This window comes from Eulemur rufifrons, chromosome 28, assembly GCF_041146395.1.
Source record: "Eulemur rufifrons isolate Redbay chromosome 28, OSU_ERuf_1, whole genome shotgun sequence".
Classification (NCBI taxonomy): Eukaryota; Metazoa; Chordata; class Mammalia; order Primates; family Lemuridae; genus Eulemur; species Eulemur rufifrons.
This window is the reverse complement of record NC_091010.1, coordinates 52,062,821-52,086,065: the sequence shown is the minus strand read 5'-3', so window position 1 is coordinate 52,086,065 and position 23,245 is coordinate 52,062,821.

Sequence of the window (23,245 nt, the reverse complement as noted above, 5' to 3'; positions counted from 1 at the left end):
TCTAAGGTATAGTATTGAATACTAATTTATTTGCATTATAATATACAAAGAGCCCATAAATTCCTTTTATTTATTTATTTATTTTTTTTTTGCACATTGGAAAAACCCGATGTTTAATTTGAATTATGGCTATTGGATTGTAAGAGAAAATCTATTTTCTGAATACCTGAGGACCTATGATACAAGTATTACACTTCTGAGTTGTTTATCTGTGCATATTGTATTTTTTTTTATTACAGCTTATTATGGGGGTACAAAAGTTCAGGTTACATACGTTGCCCATGTACTGCCTATCCCCCCGAGTCAGAGCTTCAAGTGTGCCCATTCCTTTTAAAAGGCAAATAAGCCAATAGAAAAATTGTCAAGGACATGAATACGTAATTCCCAAAAGGATTTTGTTTCCTGGTGATTATTTTGTTTTAAACCAACTCTGTACCATTAAGACAAGTATAAAAGCTACATAAAATATTAAAACTGAAGCTCTTTGAAGGAATGAGAGAGTTACCAAAGGCATTGATAGTTTGCTGGGCCAATATCTAGAAGAGGAGGGAATTCAAAATAAATAAGCTTGATGTTTGAGGCTGTTTTTCCCAATGGAGATAAGATATCTTATCCCTTGAGCCAGTCATTGGCCAAGGGGAAATAAGTGTCTTGAGACTTCTTAGGAAGAGTTCTCTCACTGAATTGAGAGAGTGAGAGAGTGAGAGAGAGAGAAAATTTTCTCCTGCGGATGCTGTCATGTATGTGTTGCCATTTGGAACCATAGCAGCATTTTGTGACCATGCATGGGATTACATTTATGCACTGAGGGGAACAGATGACAGAGTATGGGTTCCAGATTAAATAACTCTGAGACCGCCCTACATCTTAACTTCTTGCTGTGTGAAAAAAATAATTTATCATATGGTTTTGTCTGGCTTATTCAGAATTTTGTTTTATAGCTGAATATATCGTAAATGATAAACTTAAAACATACACACGCCTTTGTGTGACCATGTATCCAGTCTGAAGACAAGATCAGTTGAACAGCCCAAGGACAAAATTCTTGTCATTTTTTTCTCTTTGTATTGCTGTTTGAGCCAAAGCCTAATTTGTGAGCTATTTATCTAGGAAAATAAATAAGGGTAAAATATGTATCCACAGAAACACCTTTCTCTGAAGCTTTCTGTTTTGAATATATGCATTATCTGTCCAGAGAGCCATCTCAGTGTTAAGTATAGCATGCCTTTACTATTTTTCTTCCTCAGAACAATAAAACTGTTAGCAGCCACAATAGAGACTACACATAATGCTTGGTAAAATGGTGAGCTGTGAGTTAAAGAAGAAACAATCATAATTTGTTAATTTTTCTAAAATGCATTTAAAAATCCTTTCACATTAATCTCTGTGATTCATAAAGAAGAGAGGCAGGCTGGCAAAGTTTAAATGATTGAAAATGATGCCGGTGGCCTTCTGCAAAATCTGATTACAGCTTTGATGATTGATAGCTTGCCATTAGCAGAGAGGGGGGAAAAGCCTAGAAATTGAAACAAGTAAATCAAGCAAAATCTTTCTAGTTTATAGGGAACACTTAGACATGATTCAAAAAATGTTTTAACCAAGATTTCATTTTCTGTAAATATATGTTGCCTTCGAATATGAAGTATTCATTTCAGTGACTTTTCCCTGAACTGCACTTTAATCTTGTCTTCGAGAAAGTCCAACATGCCCTGCCACCTTCCTCAGGCTTCAAGGCTGGTATGATTTACCTAAGTGACAGTGCACCATTCTGTTTGGATTCCTGTTTTCATTTCGCAGATTCTAAAGAATGTGTGTTGCTGTTGCTGGGCAGACACTGACAGTGGAAAAATCAGAAGTGAATGAAGTAAAGAATCTGATCTTTGCTTGGAAACTTTCTTGGATTGCTAAATGTCCCATGTCACTTTGACATATAGGACAAGCTGCCACAGACCATTAGCTTGAGCTTTAGTGAATTGCTTATGTATTCATACTACTCCATAACATCAGGGACCAGAAAAGACAATTTGTAGTACATCACAGCTACATAGAGTTCTTCCAAAGGGGTTTAAACAGAGAATCCCTACCACGCTAGGATTTACTATCAAAGGACACATGACACAGGCCATGTTGTAGCAAATTTCCAATAATTGACCAAATGAAGTAAGTATAGTTACGGAGTAAATATGGCTATATTTATATACCATTTTTACATGTATAGAATATACTTAATATTGTTCAAAAGTATTGAGTGGTGACCCATGTCTTTATTACCTAAACATATCTTTACCAGCAAGGCTGGTAAATATATACTGATATTTACTGTATGCCAACACTATGAGAACTTACTACATTCCAGCTACTAATAGCTCACTATGTGCCAATACTGTAGAGTCAATATTTACGGAGCACTGACAGTGTATAGGACTATAAACTCTTTGAGGTAGGGGCTGTGTCTGTGTTGTTTATCTTGAGAGTTTTAAAAAATGCCTAGTACAGAGTAGTTATGTTTTGTCTGCAAACACATTTTTTGAATGAAGCTGTACAATTATTGTCTAAACCTAAGTCCTTTTTCCTTCTACAAGAAAATCTATGAAATAGGGGTTTTTATTGGTCCTGTTTTGCAGTAATTTGAACTGAGAGCCAGATATGATTTTTAACTTTCCATGAATACACAGATTATTAATGTCTTAGAGTAGTGTTTTCAAGATGATTTGAGAGCTTGAGGGCATAGATTGTCACTGGGAAATTTTAAGAGGAGCAAGGTGGCCTAAAGAAAAATGTTCTTAGAATTAACTCTGTGAATGGGTCAGTGAGCCTCTTTGACCTTCAAGATGCCCTTTATACTCCACTATCTTTCAAATCATTGAGGTTGTTCTGTATTAGTTTCCACTTGCTGTAGTAACAAATTGCCACAAGCTTGGTGGCTTAAAAAAAATCACAAATTTATCATCTTACAATTCGAAACATCAGAAAAACAAAATGGGTTTCATTAGGCTAAAATCAAAGTGTTGGGAGAGCTGTGTTCCTTCTGGAGGCTCTAGAAAAGAATCTCTTTCTTTGCCTTTTCTAGCTTCTACAGGCTGCCCACATTCTTTGGTTTGGAACCCTCACATCCCCTCCATCTTCAAGAATGACAATAGCCAGTGGAGTCTTTCTCATATAGCATCACTTTGACTATAGCTTTTGTCATCACATCTCTTCCTCTGACTCTTCCTCTCTCTTTTATTTATAAGAATCCTTATAATTACACTGGGCCCACCTGGATAATCCAGGATAATCTCCTATCTCAATATCTTTAGCTTAATCACATCCATAAGGTCCCTTTTGCTATGTCAGGTCACATTCAGAGGTACCAGGAATTAGGATGTGAATATCTTTGGGGGTCCATTAGCCTACCTACTGCATGGTCCATTCAGAGAATAGAAAAAAGAAGTTGGGAAAACATCTCAGAGGTTTTACTTGGGAGCATTCTTCATGAGATAAATTTGACCAGTACTATTAACCTAAAGTAACATAATATTAAAGTTGTTTAGTGAGACATGTTTTGAGTTGGGTCAAATGCTAATTTGCTAAGGACAATTTTCCTTATGTTTGGGATTCTAAACTATAGGTAAAGAAATAGTCACTTTCTCATGGATCTGAGGAAATCACTATGGAAGAATAGTTTCATGTGTTGGATTTCATATACAAAGGTGTTCAAACTTCCACAATTGATTGAAGGTAGTAGGGCTCCATTTCCACATTTTCTTCTCTTTTGAAGGAGACACTCTGAACTATATGCATGTTTGTGGTTAGATCTTTATTGGGACTCAAACCAACTTAGTTTCTCCATACGAATCTTGACGTGCATTACAACTAGGCTGTAGTAATATCTCCTCAGTCTTTCAAATCAGACTTCATCTAAGTGAGGTTATTTTTTCTCAACATGACTTTTATTATGTTATTTTCCAGCTCTAATTTCCCACTCAATTTCCTTTGTGCATGGCTTACTCAAACTTGTATTGAAAATTCTCCTTAGGCTGTTCCTAGCTGAATTTTTAAACTTTTACCTCTCTCAAGGAAGCTTTTGTTTTCACTTATTTTATATTTTATTCCAAAAAGTGCTAAGGGTTCTCTGTAGATGCCCTGGAACAAAAGACAAACTGGTGGGAAGATCTCCAGACCTCCTTCCCCAAGTTCAATCAGAGCCCCTCCACTTGATCTAGTGTACACATTGGGATTCATTGCAAGATTATTGTTTAAAAAAATTTCCATGGGATGATGGGGGAATTAATTAAGGATGGCTGTCCCTTTGGAAAAGTTTATGTAGCCAAGTGATATCCTTTACTGAGGACCAAACATCTCATCACACATTCTAACTTCTAACATCTTGTTTCTGCCAGTTTGCTCTTCCTATGCTATTATTTTCTATCCATGTCCTCCATCCTCAAGGGCCAGTTCAAGTTTCATCTTCTGTAAAAGACTGTCCCTGATCACATCAGCATAGAGTGATCTCTCCTTCTGGAAGATTAAATATGGCACTAAATCTTATATTTATTATCTGATCTTTTAAATTAAGGAATGGCATGTAGTGGGTATATAGTACATGGTGCATGATGGAAAGAAGGCAGGCAGGAAGGAAGGAGGAATGATGAACAGAAGGAAAGACAGAAGGAAGAGAAGAATTTGATCTTGCCTGCATTATGTGTGGTGTCACTGAACTCCTGTATTTTTGTTTGTTTAACTTTTTATACATAAATAAAAACCTGTCCAACTAATTTAAAGGGAAGAGAGAAGATTGAAGATTTAACATTTATCAAATGCTATGTGACATGCTAGGTGTATTATGTGATTATCCTCTTTAATCTTCATGGGAATCCTACAAAGTTTTACCAAAGAAGAAATTGACACTGAGAGAATTAAACAACATTCCTTATATCACACAGCACTAATGGGGGCTGGAATATCCAGAGTGCACTATAAACATTTCCTCAGGCTCTCTGGAAGCTAATCATTGTTTTCTAAATCCCACAGACTACCTAGCAAGAAGCAAATACTCATTACTGAATGATTTATTGAGAACGATGACATTAGTACCTCTTATTGTACTGCTGCACTTCTACAGTTTTACTACTGTCACCACCATTTCCACTGCTGGGGTTGTAAGAGCCCAGATGCTGGAGCCCTTGCTTTAGTTTTAGTTTTAACTCTACAGGTACCAGCTGTATAGTCATAGTCAAGTTACTTCACCTTCTGTCTCTTTTCATCTGTTATAGGAGGAAAATAATTGCAATTATTTCATAGGGCTATTATGAGGATTCAATGTATTTAGTATAGTTCCTAAACTATACTAAAACTACTGTTTATTGAGCACTCACTACTACCACAACTTCCATCAACAGTTATTGGGTTTTTAAAAAATTAAAGACATTTGTGCTTGCATTCTCATTGTAAACCTTTTAGCACCCCTGTAAAGTAGGTACCGATATTATTCCCCTTTAAATATGAGGAAACTGAAGTTCAGAATAAAAATTTTTGCCCAAGGTCACTCAATTAGCAAACGTCAGAGCTGGAGACTCAAACCCAGGACCTCTTGGTTCTCATAGTCTAAATAGCTAAGACCATGCTGAAAACTTTGGTCTCTGTCTTATCTGCTGTGGTTTGGATGTTTGTGTTATCATCTCTGTGTACAGCACCTCTCCCAATAGATGTTTTGTGTGGCAAGTCCCTTGTGTTATGTTTGTTACCATCCTGATTAATTACTTCTTTGGCTACACTCAGTGGATATTGCCATGACTCCTCTCCTTCGTTGGAGATTAATGTCAGATCCAGGCTTCCATCAAATTGGGAAGGCAGTTGAGTGTTGCTGTTGCCATCCTTGATTCTCATTCCTTTGGTTTGTGCTAACTGTCAGACACACACACACACACACACACACAGTCTTTCTTTTCTGGGTTCCCTGAGAAAATAATATATTATCAAACTGAGATGACATTAGTTAGTGGCAGCACTATGGATTTCTTTAAGTATCCCCATGGCACAGGGGATATCCTTGCCTGAAATAATGTTCCCAGGAGAGTACCATTTAATTTTCCCTTGTAAAACTTACAGTAAGCAACATTTAGTGGAGCTGTGTGCCAAATATGGTAATCTGCTGTCTGGAAAGTGCTTCAGACTAAAACAGGTTGATCTCCACTACTCTGAGATACTGTGGTGGTCTTAGGAAGTACCCAGTGAGCTGGGAACAAAGGAAAATACCTGATTTAGGAGGCTTGTTCTTTCAGAGCTGAAGCAGTGGACTCTCTTATCTTCCTTAATTATCTCTGTTATCCAAGGGAAAGACATAACCCACTGATTATTTTGCTGAATCCGAGGCAATGAGGCAGCTGTTTTGTAGGAGTGCCTACTATGTGCTATTCATTCAACATATATGTATTTAACTTTTTCCACAAAGACAGTATGAGTAGTTTGGAATACAAATTAAATACAGATTTTCAAGGGGATTGGAATCAAATAATACTGGGTACAATACTGCGTAACTTAGTGTAAATTTTCTCACTCATTTCTCATAGTAGTCTTGAAAGAAAGGAATTATTATTTCAATTTTCACACATGAGCAATAAGAGGCCCAGAGAAGTTTGCTATCTGATATTTGAATTGCAGATTATATGACTCTGAAACCCACCCACATTATTCTATATCACTTTCTCTGCTAATGGCTACTGCAGGAAATCTCTGGGAACTTCTGTGCAGCATAGCACTTAAGATCTCCTCTTTGACATCAGATAAATTTTAATTCACCTACCAGCTCTTCCACCTGTAACTTTTATGACCTGTGTGTGCATACACACATAATGATGATAGTTTATATTATAGGGTTTCCATGTGGATTAAATGAGAGGCCATATCAAGCTTACTGAACACCTAGCCATGTTAAATGGCAGCTACCATCATGTCATTAGTAGTTGTAGTAGGAAAGGGATTTTCCGTGGCTGCCTTGGCCTGATATACAGTGTAACTTCATTCTTTCACAGATATAAGACAAAGAAATGGAATCAGCTGTTGGATAAAGTAGAATTTTGTCAGCCAGGCAACCACCTTTAACACTAATGCGTAAGCCCTCATCCTTTCCTCCTAAGTCCTTCCAGTTTATTATTAATATTTTTTCACAGAATGATCCTTTTGAAATCAACAAAACAAGGAAAGCACATTTCCAGCATTTATGGCTAATACATATTGGAACTAATTTTTGAATATTCAGTGTTAAAAATGAAAGATTGGATAAGTCCCGTTATAATGCTATGCTTTAATTTAAACAAAATGAACCATAGGGAACCTCATAGGAAAACGTACAGCCTTCTTTGTCCTTATGGGACTTTGTGGCTCATTTGCCCAAGGAAATAGGAAGTATCACCCCAATAATGCTGTTAAGGAGATTAAATGAGCAAAGGGGCAATTTTGACCTTCTCTCCCCTAGTGATACATAGATATAATTTCTGACTTGGGGACTGGATGTGGAATACATCTATTTATTCACTACTTCATTCGGCAAATATTTATGGTGTTCCTCTCTGTGCTCTGTTCCATCTCATGGAAATTATACCCTTGGGTGATCCCTCCTCTTGTGTCCCTCACTCAGCATATGACACATTTGCAGTTGCCTATCATATGCTTATGATATATATTTGAGTACTATAATGTTATGTAAGGTATTATTGTAGTTCTGCAGAAAAAGATAAATGTATGTGAAACAAAGATAGCAAAGGACAACATAAAAACTGACAAAAACTATTTTGTACTTGTGAGGTTGATGTGTATGTGTGCACGTTCTATCATCTCTAATATTATTAAACCTCATGAATCATAATATTGTCTACGATAATTTTCCTAAAGGCATCTTGGGCTGAGCTTTTACTAACTCTGCTTTATATCCATGATGCCACTTGTCCTTTATTACTCATTATTCTTTATTTTCATTCTATACTCACTCCCTAGGTGACCCAATTCAGTCTCATGGCTTTAAATACCATGTATTTGCTGATGAATTTTATCTCTAGGCCTGATCTCTCTCTTGAACTGTGTACGTGAAAATCTGGTTGCATTCTTGGTGGCTGTTCAATGTCTACTAGGCATACCAATAGTAACACACCCCAAGTAGAACTTCTGATACGTCCACTACAAACAGTCACCAGCAATTTTCTTACAAAATCCCTCTTTCTGGACAACTGCAAGCGCCACTGTTTAGTGAATTGTTGAACCTCCATGGTGAGTCTTCATCCTCAATCCATCTCTTTTCTTCATACCTTGCATCTAATCAGCCAGTTCTATAAGCTTTGTTTTCAAAACATATCTCCAATCCGACCACTTCTGCTGTTGCCACCCTAATCCAAGCTGACATTCTTGCTGACCTGGCCAGCAATGCTGATCTCCCATCTGGGCTACCTGTTTCTATTCCAGCCCTCCTCACATCGATTTTCAACACAGCAGCCAGATGACATTTTAAGAACATGAATCAGACGAAGACCATGCCACTTATCTGTTCAGAACCATTTAATGATCTCGCATCACACTCAGGATGAAATCCTTACCATGACTGAACAAGGCTCTCTCTTACTGGCCACAAGTTACCTCTGTGACCTCATCTTCTCTCCTCCTCCTCATTCACGCTGCTTCAGCCACAGTGGCCATTCCGTGTTCCCCTGCGCGCAGCAAGCTTATTTCCAACCAGCATCATGCTATATCCCCCTGCCTGTGACACTGTTCCCCTACATCTTCATATAGCTCACCCCTCTTAATTTATTCACCTCTTTTTCAAATGTCACCTCCTCAGAGAATCCTTATCTGACTAACCTAGCTAGAACTTTCACCTCCTCTGCCCATTACCCACCTACTTCTAACCATTCTTTGTCTTCACCTGAAATTATCTATCCGTACACCCATGCACACATATGCACACAAATGATTTATTATTTGAATTATTCACAATATTTTCTTAGTATGTCTTTCTCATAAAACTCTCTCTCTCTCTCTGCAAAGTTGTGAACACCTCAAGATCTGGGGCCATGTCATAGTACCTATTGCAGAGATCAGCACATAATAATTACTCAATAAATGTTCATCAAATTGAATTCAGTCAATATGGTACCCTTGACATTTATTACTCATTTGCTTATATAGATTTTTAAATTGACTAAAAGATTAAACAGGCCATCTTTACAGGCTCATACAAAGCATTAAAATAGTTAAAATAGAAATACAGGTTTAGCTTTCTGCTTTCAGTTTAATTCCAATCCTTGATTGGAAGGTTCACTCTGATAGCTTTCACATGTAACAACTCTTTGAGCTAGAGAGACAATAAATATTTTTATTCTCAATTTTGAGTTAAGGCAATTAAAATCTGCATTGATTTTAATATCATATTCTGTAAAAACAAAAAATGAGTATCAGAGATTAACTAGCTACATACAGGTGAATAAAATGAGGCTAAGAAAAGCTAATAGAATTTTCAAATTTTTTTAGACTCTTAATGAACTACAGCCAAAAGATGAAGTATTGGCAGTGTTGGAATAAAAAGCTCCGTTTTCCCGATACATGTTCTGGAGTTTTCCCTGAGCCTGTCTTTTGTTTTGTTCTTGTTTGGGAAGGTAGTGTGTTGACTGGTGGGAGATGTGGTCATGAAAACAATGTGGCCCCTCATGTGTTCTTCAAGGCACCCACACTGACATCAAAGAGCAAGTTTCAGCTAACAGTAGATCTTGGAAGCAATGACAATGGCTTTGGTCCTTTCTTCCCACTGCTCTTCCAGGGTGCCAGGGCTCATCATCATGTCTAATTACAATTCAATTTGTAATGCACCTTGATGGATAAAAGTGTGTTTAAAACTACATTTTTTTTTCCAGATGTGTTATTTACTTTCTTTTTCCCACACTGAGCACAGGAACCATGTCTAAAATAGCTAGGTAGGGTTTTAGTTCAGTTGAGTTATTTATCTTTAATATTATCTGGGAGGGATCTTAGGTCTACAAATTTGTGAAAATAACAGAAAGATTTATTGAGACTGAATGAACCCACACTATGAAATAAGTATATAGACTTTGCTATATAATTTATATTGGTATGATTAAATACAGCAATTCTCAATGTTCTTCAGAGGGATGCTGCTATGCATTTTTCTTCCTGATTAGGAGCTGGTGAAATTGCTTAGCTGAGTACAGTTGGAGAAAGAGTCTCTGTTTTGATAGAACTTCAACTTCTACCTACTTTCTTCCTCATTTCCTGTGACTAAGCACATGGCAGTCCACGTGGAACTATTCCTTCCTCATATCATTGTTTTATGATTTTCAGATTTTTGACATTGTTTATGCACTTATTCAAGGTTTGCTTTAAGCCTTGGGAATCTCTTTGTTTACGAATTACAAAAGCCCACCCAAAATGGTAGGCGTAGGCCACAGAACAAACTTTATTATAAGGAATATAGGACTTTCTCCCTCAACCCCAGGTTGGGGAGTAAAGTCAAGTCCCAGGGAAGTTTGAAACCTGATACTGTAAAGCTGTCAAGAATCAAAGCAGATTTGAAGAAAGGCCTCCCTTTCTAAACACCCAATTTCATCACTGCTTCCCCCCCCCTTTTGGCATTTCTCCTTAATTCCTCAGCTCCTGAGTTTACAGGTCTAAATCAAATGACCAGCAAAGACTGATTAGCATCAATTAATCTTGATTCAAACAATCAAGACAAAGTGGACTGAGCAACTTGGATGAAATAGCCATCTCTGTATGAATCAGTTATGCCCACAGAGAAAGGACCTTCAGGGCAAACAGGCTGAGGGGCCCATTCCTTAGATTGAGCAGGGAGGGAACTTATCATAGGAGGGAAGCTGTGGCAAAGGCAGACACTGTAAGAGTTGTGCCCTGTTGGTACAAGCATCCTCTATCAGTAGAATTGCAAGGCATTTGCTTCCCTCCAACATATTAATATTCAGTCTTGCATGTTGCTAGTTACTTATTGTGGATGGCTTTTCTCTGTGTGTACAGTCAAGCTTCCTATCTTTCTCTGACTGTTCAGTGTTCCCTTGTCAGTGTATTTGGCATTACAGGGGTAGTGTTTACACATTTTGTGTTTTTTATTGAGCAAACATTCCTTAGTTGTTTATGGCTAATATCTATACGTTACAGAAATACTGCACTCCCTCAAAATACTGTTTCTTTTTCCTGCTTACACAAAAATGCTAAGGATTGATGGAGAATGATCAGACTTAGTGATTTTGTTTCCTTTATGTTTTTTCTCTATTTCAAGTGAAGACACAGTAATCCCCAGCTATTTTTGCTATTCTTTTTTCAGGCCATTCCCACTGTTCTATATTTCCCATGGTCAATATTTCCTGTCCATGTCTATGGGAGGAGGGGTAACTACTCTGTTACATGCTTGCTTACACTTCAGAGTCTGTCTGAGTCAGCTTGGGCGTCCATAACAAAATACCATAGACTAGGTGTCTTAAAAAACAATTTTTTTTTCCTCATAGGTCTGGAGTCTGGGAAGTTCATGATAGAGAGGCCGGCAGATTTGGTGTCTGATGAGGGCTGTCTTCCTGATTTTCCTTATGGCCACCTTCTTATATCTTCACATAGCAGTGGGTAGGGACAGGCTCTCTGGTTTCTCCTTATAAAAACTTTAACCCCATCATGAGGACTCTACCCTCAGAACCTTATCTAAACCTAATTTATTTCCCAAATATTTCACCTCTAAATATTTCACACTGGGGATTAGGGCTTCAGCATATGCATTTTGGTGGGTACACAAGCATTCAGTCCATTGTAGGGTCTTTGCATAAGTAGTGCTCTAAAATGCCCTCCTTTATTTTTGCTTGGCTACCTGTCTTGTGTTGGGGTGAAGGGCAAACTTCCCCTTCGTCCTCAGAAAAGTCAACTCACAATAAAGCAGATTAATGAGAAAAGTTATCAAATTTATTTTAACCTGTATACACAGGAACCCTCAGAAAATGAAGATTCAACTCCCCAATGGGGTGCAGAAGCTTTTTTGCCTTTCTGATAAAGTGGGTTATGGGAGGGGGAAAGAGGAACTCTGTTCAGGGGCAATGGTCTGAGAAATGGGGCATTATCTTCTTAAAAAAGTTTGTTCATGTGTGGTTATATTCCTGGTCTTATAGGGAGAGGAAAAAAGAACAATTGTTCTCCTAGGTGGATCTGAATCTCAGGCAAATAAAAAAACTTCAAGAATTTTGGGGAGTCCACGGTGGTGGTGGAAGGGGAGAAGGTCAGAGAGACCTTGAGGCTTCTTTAGTCAGCCTAGCATGATCAAATGCCATATTTTGAGAAAAGATATTTCTGATTTCCCCCAGTTGTCATTCATATTTCAATTTCACTGTCTTCTGAAAGAAGTATTCCCCCTCATTCGATCCCTTTCTATCATGTTGCTCCATTTTCATCACCTGCAGAGAGCACTTATCTCTTGAGACAAACAATATCTGTCTTACAGCTGTAAGTGCTCAATAAATATTTGTTGTTGCTATCTTTGCATGATGCCTTTGACACTTTGGAGGGCATGGATTTGTTTTTTATTTTGTGTTCTAGAGAAATAAAAGAGCATCATCTAATTTGATTTGAATTACAGTAATTAAGGCACAATACAGAGTGCAATTAAAAATAAAAGAAGGAGCAAACTGAACCCTAAATTGAATATTTTGGGAGGCAGCATGTAATTAACCAAAGTGGAATAAATCTGCTTTTGAGAAAATGGGGTGGGGAGGAGACTGTATAATGATCATAGTTCTTAGGATCCTGTTTTTACATTTTATGGTGAAGAAAAACATTTACACTGGAAGATTATCTTTATACTGTCCATGAACTTCTGAAGCACTGTGGTATGTTCTTTGTGGGAAGATTGAAACTAGACCAGTACTTTGTCCTTTTATCTCATGTCTGGCTCTATTAGTAGCCCAGACAGAGAGATTTTGAGAACTGCAGTCACACAACTGAATGATCTGGGGAAGTCAACAGACACCATAATGGGGAAACTCACACAATAAACTATGGTTCTCCAGAGAATTGTTCTTAATTTTACACATCGTTCTCATGGATATATCTACCCTTCAGGAATTTAAAATATATACACGAGATAGGAGAGTTACGTGATTTCCACATCTCTGGATTTAAAAATAAACCAACTGGTCATTTTTGCCAGCAGCAGAAATGTGTTTTATTATGTTGCCCAGAAGATGTTCACTTTTTTTTTTTTTTTTTCTGATAACAGTGGTCCAACTTTCCCCTGGGGGAACTACCTCCTCTGTCCTTTCAGCTTACAGGTTTTCTGTGGAGTCAGCTAAGTCAGGGCACCAGGAGCAAGTGAGTTTCTTAGCCTTGTCAATCAGAGTATCTCATGCCCCTGGCTGTAGTAATTGGTTCAGTGACAGGCAGATAATCAGAGTCAATACTATGAACTTTTTGGGGGATTGCTCAGAGAAATACACTCTTTTCTGGTTTTCCTTCATTTATCATGACAGATGTATAACTGTCTCCATAAACAAATTTCAATGACCCTTGTATGTTTTTTATAACCCTCTACTTTAACTAACTACTTGACCTTTTGAGTTGTTTCCATGAAATGGTAGATTTTCTGCAAGACAAAGGAGTTAAGATTCTGAAGGCCCCAAGGCAGACTTCCTGATGCCAAGAAGTCACCCTCCCACTCGACCTGCCCCAAGGCACATGGCTCTTTTTTACAGAGCCCATGATGTCCATTAGTTGAGAGATGAGAGAAAGATTTGAGGCATCTTCCCCCATTCTCCCAAACATCTTTCTTATTAAAATTTTCCTTTCTTCCTTTGCAGTCCTCATTGTCTCAATAATTAGATCTTTGTGCAATGAGCAACTGGACCTAGGCTGATACCCCCTTGCAGTTTCTATAACAAATGGAGGCTGAGATCTGCCGTGCTGTATTGGGCTACCAAAGGGAGTGAGAGTGCAGCTGAACAGGCCCAGAGGACAGAAAATGATAGAGTTCTGATATACAGCTGGCCCCATTCCTGGCCTTTTTAGTTATGAGAGTAAATGTTTCCATTTTGAGTCATTTTTCTTGGTGTTAAAAGTGTTTCTCATGAGATATTCAACATTAAGTTTCATTTTCCTGTTTCCTGGTGTGTGTGTGTGTGTGTGTGTGTGTGTGTGTAGTCATCCTCTCTGCCTTGCTTTGTAAATTGGAATCAAGGAAAACAGATGTACTGTCCTGCTCATTTTGATGCCACAATTTATGTTGACTTGTGTTGATTTCCTAGTTGTGTTTATGGCCATTTTTATAGTAGTATGGCCACATCACACTATATTTTTAAGAGCACCTAATATCAGAAAATACCTACTAAATACGTATATGTTATTGAGAATTTTCTTTGCACACTACCAATGTCATGGCATTGGTCTTGAAGTGAGTCACAAAGAAGTTAAAAAACCAGGTCTTGCCATCTCCAATTTTCCTTGCTGCCTGGGAAGACAGCATTGCATATGTGGAACAGTTGTGTGGGGAAATGACTTTATGTAGCTGTTAGAATAAGAGGTAGCATTGAATTTAATGGTTTAGAAAAGGGATAGATGAACATGGTTTGGGGTGTCCACAGAAGGATTCATAGAGGAATGAAGACCTGGATTAGATCTTAAGGAATAGGTAGGTTAAATGTAGTCAGAGAGGATTCAAGAAACTATGTGTGGTGAGAGGTAAATAGCAAAACCCCAAGTCTTTGGAAAACAATGTGTTTGGAACAGAAGGTTTCCCTAATAACATGAGCTATTCTTATTATAATATACCAAGTTAATCATCTTAAGAATGTGGTTTTGTGGAATCTAAAAACAAACATACATTAGAAGACCTTATTTCTAGTTTATGGTCCAGAAAATCGAGGTATCGTGCAGTTACGTAACTTGTCCAAATTAGCCTGTAGGTGGCACAGTGATGACTATGATGCCCCATGTATCTTACTACAGAGATTGATTTCGAAGGTTGCACAGGCAAAATGGGGCCAGTTCATAGAGAGCTGAAGAATCTGGTGAGAATTATCTAGAGGGGTCTTTAAAGCAATCTTCTAGTTGCCCACATAGTGAGGTTTTTAAATAGGATTTTGGGACAATTTGAAATAATGTAAGTAATGAGGTATCTTCTTTGGGATCCATGATGCCACTCTGAGAATGAAGCTTCCTCTAAGTTGGAAGAAGGATTTCTTTGCTTCATTTCTTCCTGATTTCCCTGGGACCATCCTGTCCTTATCCCTAGATTCATTCCCCAGTTGGTTTCTACAGGTTAAAGTGAAATTAGAATTGTAACAGGAAAGTTAAAGCTTGTTTTGCATTAGATGTATTTAAAGTCTATTTGTAAATTTTTCTAACAGCTGCAAAGTGGCTTCTTAACAGGTCTAGTAATTGAAATTATTTTGTAATGCAAGTCTTGTCATACATCATTAAGATCATTCTTGTACCTTCAGGCAGATTTAGGAGTGGCTCAGACACTTGGACTGCCCTGCTGAATAAATTTAATTTGTTTATAGCTATCAGGAATGCAACATTAGTTTTGGTGATTCCAGAGCGACTGCTATATTCAAATGTTCACAGTCTTACCAGCTTTAGAATTATTTTGCAGAATCTGTCCTTATCTTGGTTACCAAAGTGTGGAAATGCCAGTCTCTTGTTATTTATTATAGACAATAATCTTTTCCCCCAAGATCTGTGTCTCTGTCTCTCACCATTAAATTTAGAAATGGAGAGTTGCTCAAAATACTGTCCTGTGTTAGTACCAGTACCTTTGCCTTTAAAACTTCCTTTCGGTTTTGCTGTGATTTTTTCTGATACTTTCCATTATCTTTTGCTGCTGTCGTAGCAGTGCTTTTGCTCTTTTACATTCATAGTGGTCCCGAAGAATGAGTAAATTGCAAGCATAATGTTTCATTTTAGTTCCTTTCCATTATATATACTGGTTGTATAAACTCTTTTCAGTATACACATACTAGAACAAAGGCAGAATGCAGAATTCATGGACACAGCAACCATGTCATAAGCCGGAGGCAGGCATCGTCATACTCACTTGAAGAAGTTCAGAGCTGGAGAGAAGACAGTAGATCCAGGGGATGGACAGATGTCATAATAGGGAAGTAGAAATAAAGCCAAGGTAAAGCCACAGCTGAAGAGGAAGAGTAATTCAGGGCAATACAGAAGCAGAAGCTAGAAGGCCGGTGGGGATCAAAAACCCAGCACATTAGATGTTTCATTGGAAGCAAAGAAATGGAACCGAGACAGAACTCTATTGGGCTGGGTCCTGATGCTGCTGGCTTTCATTTTTACTTCTTACTTTAATCTGTTTCACATTCAGAAGCTTCTACTTCCAGAAATTCTTTAAACGTCAAGTGATTTATCCCATCCTTGATTGAGCACTGATGCATGGTGCTTTGCATATATTATCTCTAATCCTCATAAGAACCCTCAAGGTAAGTATTTTTACCTGAATTTTACTGATGAGGAATTTGTAACTCAGAGTGCTTCAGTAAATCTGTCTAGGGCTGTGGTATGGCAGAGCCAGGATTCATAGCCAGTTGTGTCTTAATCCAAAGCTGGTTTGGTTCAAACTCTCTCACCCTGTTTTCTTTCATCTAATGAAATTCCAAGTCAGAGTGTCACCTCCAGTTGGAATCAAAACTATTAATATATATGGGCAACAGAAAGGGAGTTGAAATAAAATATAGATTTCAAATAGTTTAATCCATTGTTTTTCCAGATAAGCTCAGAGATGTCAAATAACTTTCCAAGGTTATTCATACCAGTATTGCCAAAACTAGGACTGAAACTCAGGTCTCTAGATTCCTAGACCAGTACTATGACCCTAAACCTTAGACCCTTTAGACCTGTGGTCCCCAACCCCTGGGTTGCATCCTTTTAGGACCCAGGTCGCATCACTGCCTGAACTCTGCCTCCCCACCTTATCCCTACCCTGGAAAAATTGTCTTCCAAGAAACTTAGGAACTGGGCCGTGCAGTGGGAGGTGAGCAGCAGGTGAGCCGGCAAAGCTTCATCTGTATTTACAGCAGCTCCCCACTCCCCATTGCCCCCATTGCCCCCATTAGCACCTGAACTCTGCCTTCTCCCCCACCACCGAGTTCCACCTTTCCCCCTCCCCCTGTGGAAAAATTGTCTTCTGTGGAACTTGTCCCTGATGCCAAAAAGGTTGGAGATCACTGCTTTAGACCATGCCACTGAGTGCTGAGGCCATGAGAATTTGGAATTTTTACCATTTACATTCTCTCCTTTGTCATCTCTGACAGCCCGAATACTTTAGATCCAGACATGCATTCACTGACTGACCGAACACTTTGACCTTATTAAGGTCCAAGGAAGGTTGCCATCCAAATGAATATCGCTGCAGGAAGGATTTCACATTAGGCAGGTCATAGGTGAGTGCCTGGTGTCAAAATTGATCCGTCGTACATGAACAGGCAGCATGTGATTACATTTTTTGGTGGTTGTTGATGCTAGGTAGTAATAAATCTCTTTACCCTCAAGGAATTTGTTGCAGCTTGAGTTCTGCCATGGAAAATTTCATCAGTCTAGTAGCAATGAAGTACTACTCTAAAAGAGGTGTGCAAATGGTTTCTGATATTGAGAAAACAGCCCACAGATCTAGTCATTTGCATGGAAATTAGATGAAGCCCTAGAGCTTGGGACCAGGTTTGTTTTGGATATCATCAAAAAAGAGAAACACTTATAAGATGCCAGAGACCAAATAGCATTTTCACTGAATATGTTGTAATTTTAAAACTGGTAAGAACAACAAAAGTAATATAATTCTTTTTTATTTTTTATTTCAGCTTATTATGGGGGTACAAAAGTTCAGGTTACATATGTTGCCCACGTACTGCCTATCCCCCTGAGTCAGAGCTCCAGGCGTGTCCATTCCCCAGACAGTGCGCATTGCACTCATCATGTAGATATACACCTATCCCCTCCTCCCACGCCCCCCTCCCTGAGTCAGCACCTTCAAGCGCGACCGTTCCCCAGACGGTGCGCAACGCACTCATCATGTAGGCATACACCCATCCCCTCCCCCAACCCCCCACCTCAGTCTGATATCCGATTGGTGTCATTCCCAAATATGCATTTAGGTGTTGATCAGGGAAATTTCACTCATCAAACTGCCGCCTCAGTGGTCTCTCTAAAATGGTCGTTCTCAAAGTGTGGCTCCTAAACCAGCAGGCCAAGCCACTTCAGCATCTCCTGTGAACTTGCTAGAAATGAAATTCTCAACCTGCACCTAAAATTTACTGAATCAGCAATGCTGAGGATGGGGTCCAGCAATGTGTGTTTTATCAGGCCTTCCAGGTGATTCTGATGTCCACTGAAGTTTGAGAAGCAGTGTTCTAGGATCTAGAACTATTTATGTCACACTGGGTGTATCAATCAGGATTATATTGTTTGCATGTGTCACGAATGGAACTCAAATTAGTTTAAACCCAGAGAACTTTTTATTGGCTCTTATGTCTAGGAAGTCAAAAGTGACAGCTCACTGCACTAGACCTCAAATTATATCATCATGGCATTGTTTCTCTCCAGCTCTTCTGTCTGTTTTCCTCAGGGTTGTTTTCTTACAATGCAGGTCTATATTTAATGAGGGGCCCAGGTGGCTCAGGGCTTACCTATTTCTCCTGGATCTTTATCTTGATAGTTTTGTCAAAGCTCAACGGTCACTTGCCCATCCCTAAACTAACAATCAATGTGGCTACTTGGATGGTGTATTCTGATTAACCATCTTTGGGTCACCTATTGTACCTGGAGCCAGAAAGTGATGTCAGCATCCACTGAACCATATCTACTGAGAATGTGGGAGTGTCATTTCTCAAAGAAAGAGACATAAAATAGCAACAGCAACAACAAAAAAGGAACAGAGCTCTTGATGAAATCCTTCCCCTATGAGGTTGTTATGAGTTAAAATGTGTTCCCTTAAAATGAAGTCCTAACTTCCTGTACCTCAGAAAGTGACCTTATTTGGAAACAGTGTCATTGCAGATGTAATTACTTCAGATGAGGCCATTCTGGAGAAAGGTGGGCCTCTAATCCAATACGACTGGTATCCTCATAAAAAGAAAAAATCTGGACACACACACACACAGGTAAATGCCATGTGAAGATTGGAGTTAGGCTGCCACAACTGAGGAACTACCAGAAGCTAGAAGAGAAGCCTGGATCATAGATCCTTCGCTAGAACTTTCAAAGGGAGCATGGCACTGCTGACACCTTGAATTTTGGAATTCTGGACTCCAGAACCGTGAGACAATATAATTAGGTTATTTAACTTATCCAGTTTGTGATATTTTGTTACAGGAGCCTTAAGAAATGCATACAAAGGTGAATGGCATATGGGTTTTATATCAATGCTGTCCAACGTTGCCTGCACATTAGAGTTACTCAAGTGGTGTAGCATTCATGTTCTCGGAGCACATGACATGCTCATTAGGAATAACTGGCAAGAATATGATAAAGTGACTATTTACAGAGGTGTCGGCCGGGTCATGGGTACCATGGAAGGACTGTGAAGCATCTCACATGACTGCAAAATGCTGTCAGGAACTCAGCTGAGCTGGGAAAGGGAGAACTGAGCTGCCAGGTGTCAGAGCAGCCAATGAAACCAACAAACCAAAAATGAGAAAGTTAAGCCTTTAGTCACTTATTGTAATTATAAAAGCAAGAGTCTAAAACCAGAAAGCACCAACTCTCCCTGTTCCATTTGCCCATGGAACAGTGCACCGGTCAAGCGTCAGTGGATCAGCACAGATTTGAGGGTCTTCTCATTGTAGAAGGGGCCCGAAACAAAAGACTCTGACAATTTTATAGGTCCTGATTAGGTGTGTGTGGGGGGGAGGCAGTGGTGAGGAAGAAGGGCTTCAAGTGGAATGATATTGCATACTGTGTCAGAGTGTGTAAAAATGTCTTCCAAATTTTCGCATCCTCCCTGCTTAAGGAGGTCTCATTAGAGGCACCAGAAGAAGACCTCTGCCCAAGGACTCAGGTAGTAACCTGCCAACGAAGGCTCCAGGGTTGGGAATGCAAACACTCGTTAGAGTAGGACTGGCCAGAGCAGCTGTAACTCCTCGTAGAGACTGCAGTGCACAGGCTGTGCTCCCATTCTGGTGTGGAGAGGGCATCTTCCTCCACAAGGCCAGTCAGGTAAAGCATTTGTAATTGCCTATGATCAGGCCTGAGAAATAACATGCAGGTTTTTAACCAGGAGCTGGAATCTTTAGATGCCATTAGGACTCCAGGTAAGAAAAGGAAATAGTGCCAATGGGAGGGCAGTGAAAGTCATTGCCGGGACAGTGGGGATCTGAGGAAACATTGCCATCTTAGAACCACAGCCAGGCTGTCAGAAAGTGGGCGGGAGGGTGGGTGGCAAATACTTTCACCTCCCTTCCCTTCTCTTACTAAGTTTAACCTAATACAATGGGAAGGCAGAGGGTGAGAGAGCTGACATGATGCGGTTCTTAGCTGTGAGCCTCCCAGGCACAAATCAGAGCAGAGAATGAGAGGAGGTGGCCGAAGCTCAGCATTGAGCTTTGAAAAAGTATCAAGGCTTGGGCTACACCCCAGTAGATTCTGATTTAATTGGTTGGAGGAAGGCATAGATATTTGTGTGTATTTTTAATTGAAAGTCAGTCTGTACAAAGAGAAGTGCAAAAATTATAAGGCCCAGTGAATTATCATGCAATGAACACACCCACGTCATCATCACGCACATCAGGAGATCGGACACCACTGGCTCTCTAGGAGCAGGCTTGCACAATCATTAACTTCCAGACCCCTCCAAAAGGTAACCATTGTCCTGATTTCTGGCACCATAGATTAGTTGACTTTTTTACTCTATATACATAGGATCATATAATATATATTGTTTCAATCTTCTTTCAATCAAAGAGAATCCACAGCATCTAGGTATCTATACCAGTTCTGATAGACTAAAACTTGGGGTAATGCTGCCTTGTGGCCTATCTGTGATGTCTGTACTTACCAATGGGCAAGTTTTTTTCTGGACTCTTTCAAAAGAAGACTCACTTTATGTTTAAGACTTAACTAAAAATGGAGTTTTTGTAGTTCTCCATGAACTACATAGCTACTGGTCTAATAGCATTAAACGGACATCTCTTAGAAGAATTGATGTTGTTACTTACCCTTTCAAGCCAAATATGGTACAGGCTTTAAAGGATTCAAAGAAGTCAAAGCTAATGTCCCTAAGATAAGATGGATTGCAATGATGTATGAAACACAGCTGACTCTATCAGGCAGTATAGAATGTGTGTGAAGGAGCAATACTGATTGTAGAGGCTGTACATTCTTGTAATGACCTTACTTTCAGTAGAGAAACCTGGTCTCTTCATCTCTGGGGCAGAGGTTCCAAACAATTTCCTGTGAGAACAAATTGTTCAAGTGATTTGAGTACAAGGTATACAGTTAATGAATACCAGTTAATAACTCTCGCATGTTGAATGAAGTAATTGGTGTGATTTTTGAGGGAAACAATAGATGTCATAAAAGTGCAGAATTGAGATAGCATTTTCTAGTAGTACACAGTAGATATTTAGACTTTACCAGATTCTAAAATCCACCTGCATTTGAAAAAGTGTGGCAAAGGATACAGATGATCTGTTGTAAGGAGATATGGCTCATTAACACACACACTAAGCATGAAAAATGAAACTGTAATGTATAACTCAATCAAGCCTTATTTAATTTCAAGTGATGAACAGGAATTTCAAGTTTAAATCCAAATGAGACTCACTGGGCTCTTTTTACCAAGTGAGTGTTTGTGACTAGAGCTATAATGTTGGTTGAATCTAGTTAGTCCCTTTTTGCAGATAGCAAATATTTTTAGAACTTAGCTTGAGGAGAATGATATGTGACAGGGACTTCTCTAGAGAAACTCCTGCATTTTTTTAGGAGAGGAATATTTATGAAATAGCATCTGCTCTTTCCATATAACTCTGCCTAAAGACCAGCCTTGCAATGGCATCAAGACTGGATGGGTGGGCATAGGCAATACCTTTCTGGTAGAGGCTCGTAAAGTAGCAAGGGATCAACAGACCCTTTTTTTAAATGGTGTCCATAAGCTACCTTGTTTTAATCACTCAAAAAGTCATGCTGATGAAGTGAATTCCCAACTATTGCTCTGACTAGAAAACTAATCCAGCTAATGCTTTCCCTAGGAAAAGTGGATCTTGAGAGATTTGCTTGAAATCATGTGATTTGCTATAAAACTTTCTTAAAGCAACTATTTTCCTTTTTTTTCAGAAGTTATTTTTAGTTTGACAGCTCTGTGCCATATACTTAGTCAAACTTCCTTTGTGTGACTTTAAAGCAGTTTTCAGATTCTTTATTCTGAGCAAAACCCCTCATTGTATAGTTAATATGAAATTCATGATTCTCATACTACATAAAGTAATCCAATATTGACAGAGTCAAAATAATTCTAATAGATGACATGGTTCTAATGGACTTTGAAGGCAGACTCACTCTCACAAATCTCCCTCAGACACTAAATCTATGTCCTTACCTGCCAACTAAGTTCACTCACGTTGAGGACTGAGGAAATAAGTTTTGAAGAGATTTAGAAGACTTGCATGAACAGAGGTAAATCCATCAATTCAAGAAATGTTTCAAATGCATACAATTTGAGTGATCATAGTGGCTTTTAATACATAGTTTCCTCTGCCAAAGAGAGGATAATATACCAATGCTTAGAGTATGATGAATTTCCAAAATTCTTAAGACACTTGTTCTAGACTATATAAGTGAGGGAGTATGACGTTTGTAGTGCAATTTTCTCCAAATACCTATCCTTGTACCAGTGCAAGTCTATGGTGCTACTTTCTGTGGTCTGTAGCAAAGGGAGAATGCTTCGATTATTTATTTTAAAAGGTTGTTCTTTAATATTTCTCCTTCTTATATTTTTGGTTTTATTAGGTCATTAAATGTGAAATGTCCAATTTTGAATCAAAAGATTATTGTATCTCAAACAAGAATAAGTACAATTAAAGTATGTGCCTAAGCTATGGACACAGTCTTGCCATCTTAATGGTAACTTGTTTATGCCAGCCTCAGAGAAGCCTGGAGAGCAAGTGGTGATGAAATCACAAAAGGCATTTTCCACAGCTTGTTGAGAATGGAATATTTTTCCTTGAAGAAGTGGTCTAAAGTCTGGAAGAAGTCGTAGTCAGTTGCTGCAAGGTCTGGTAAA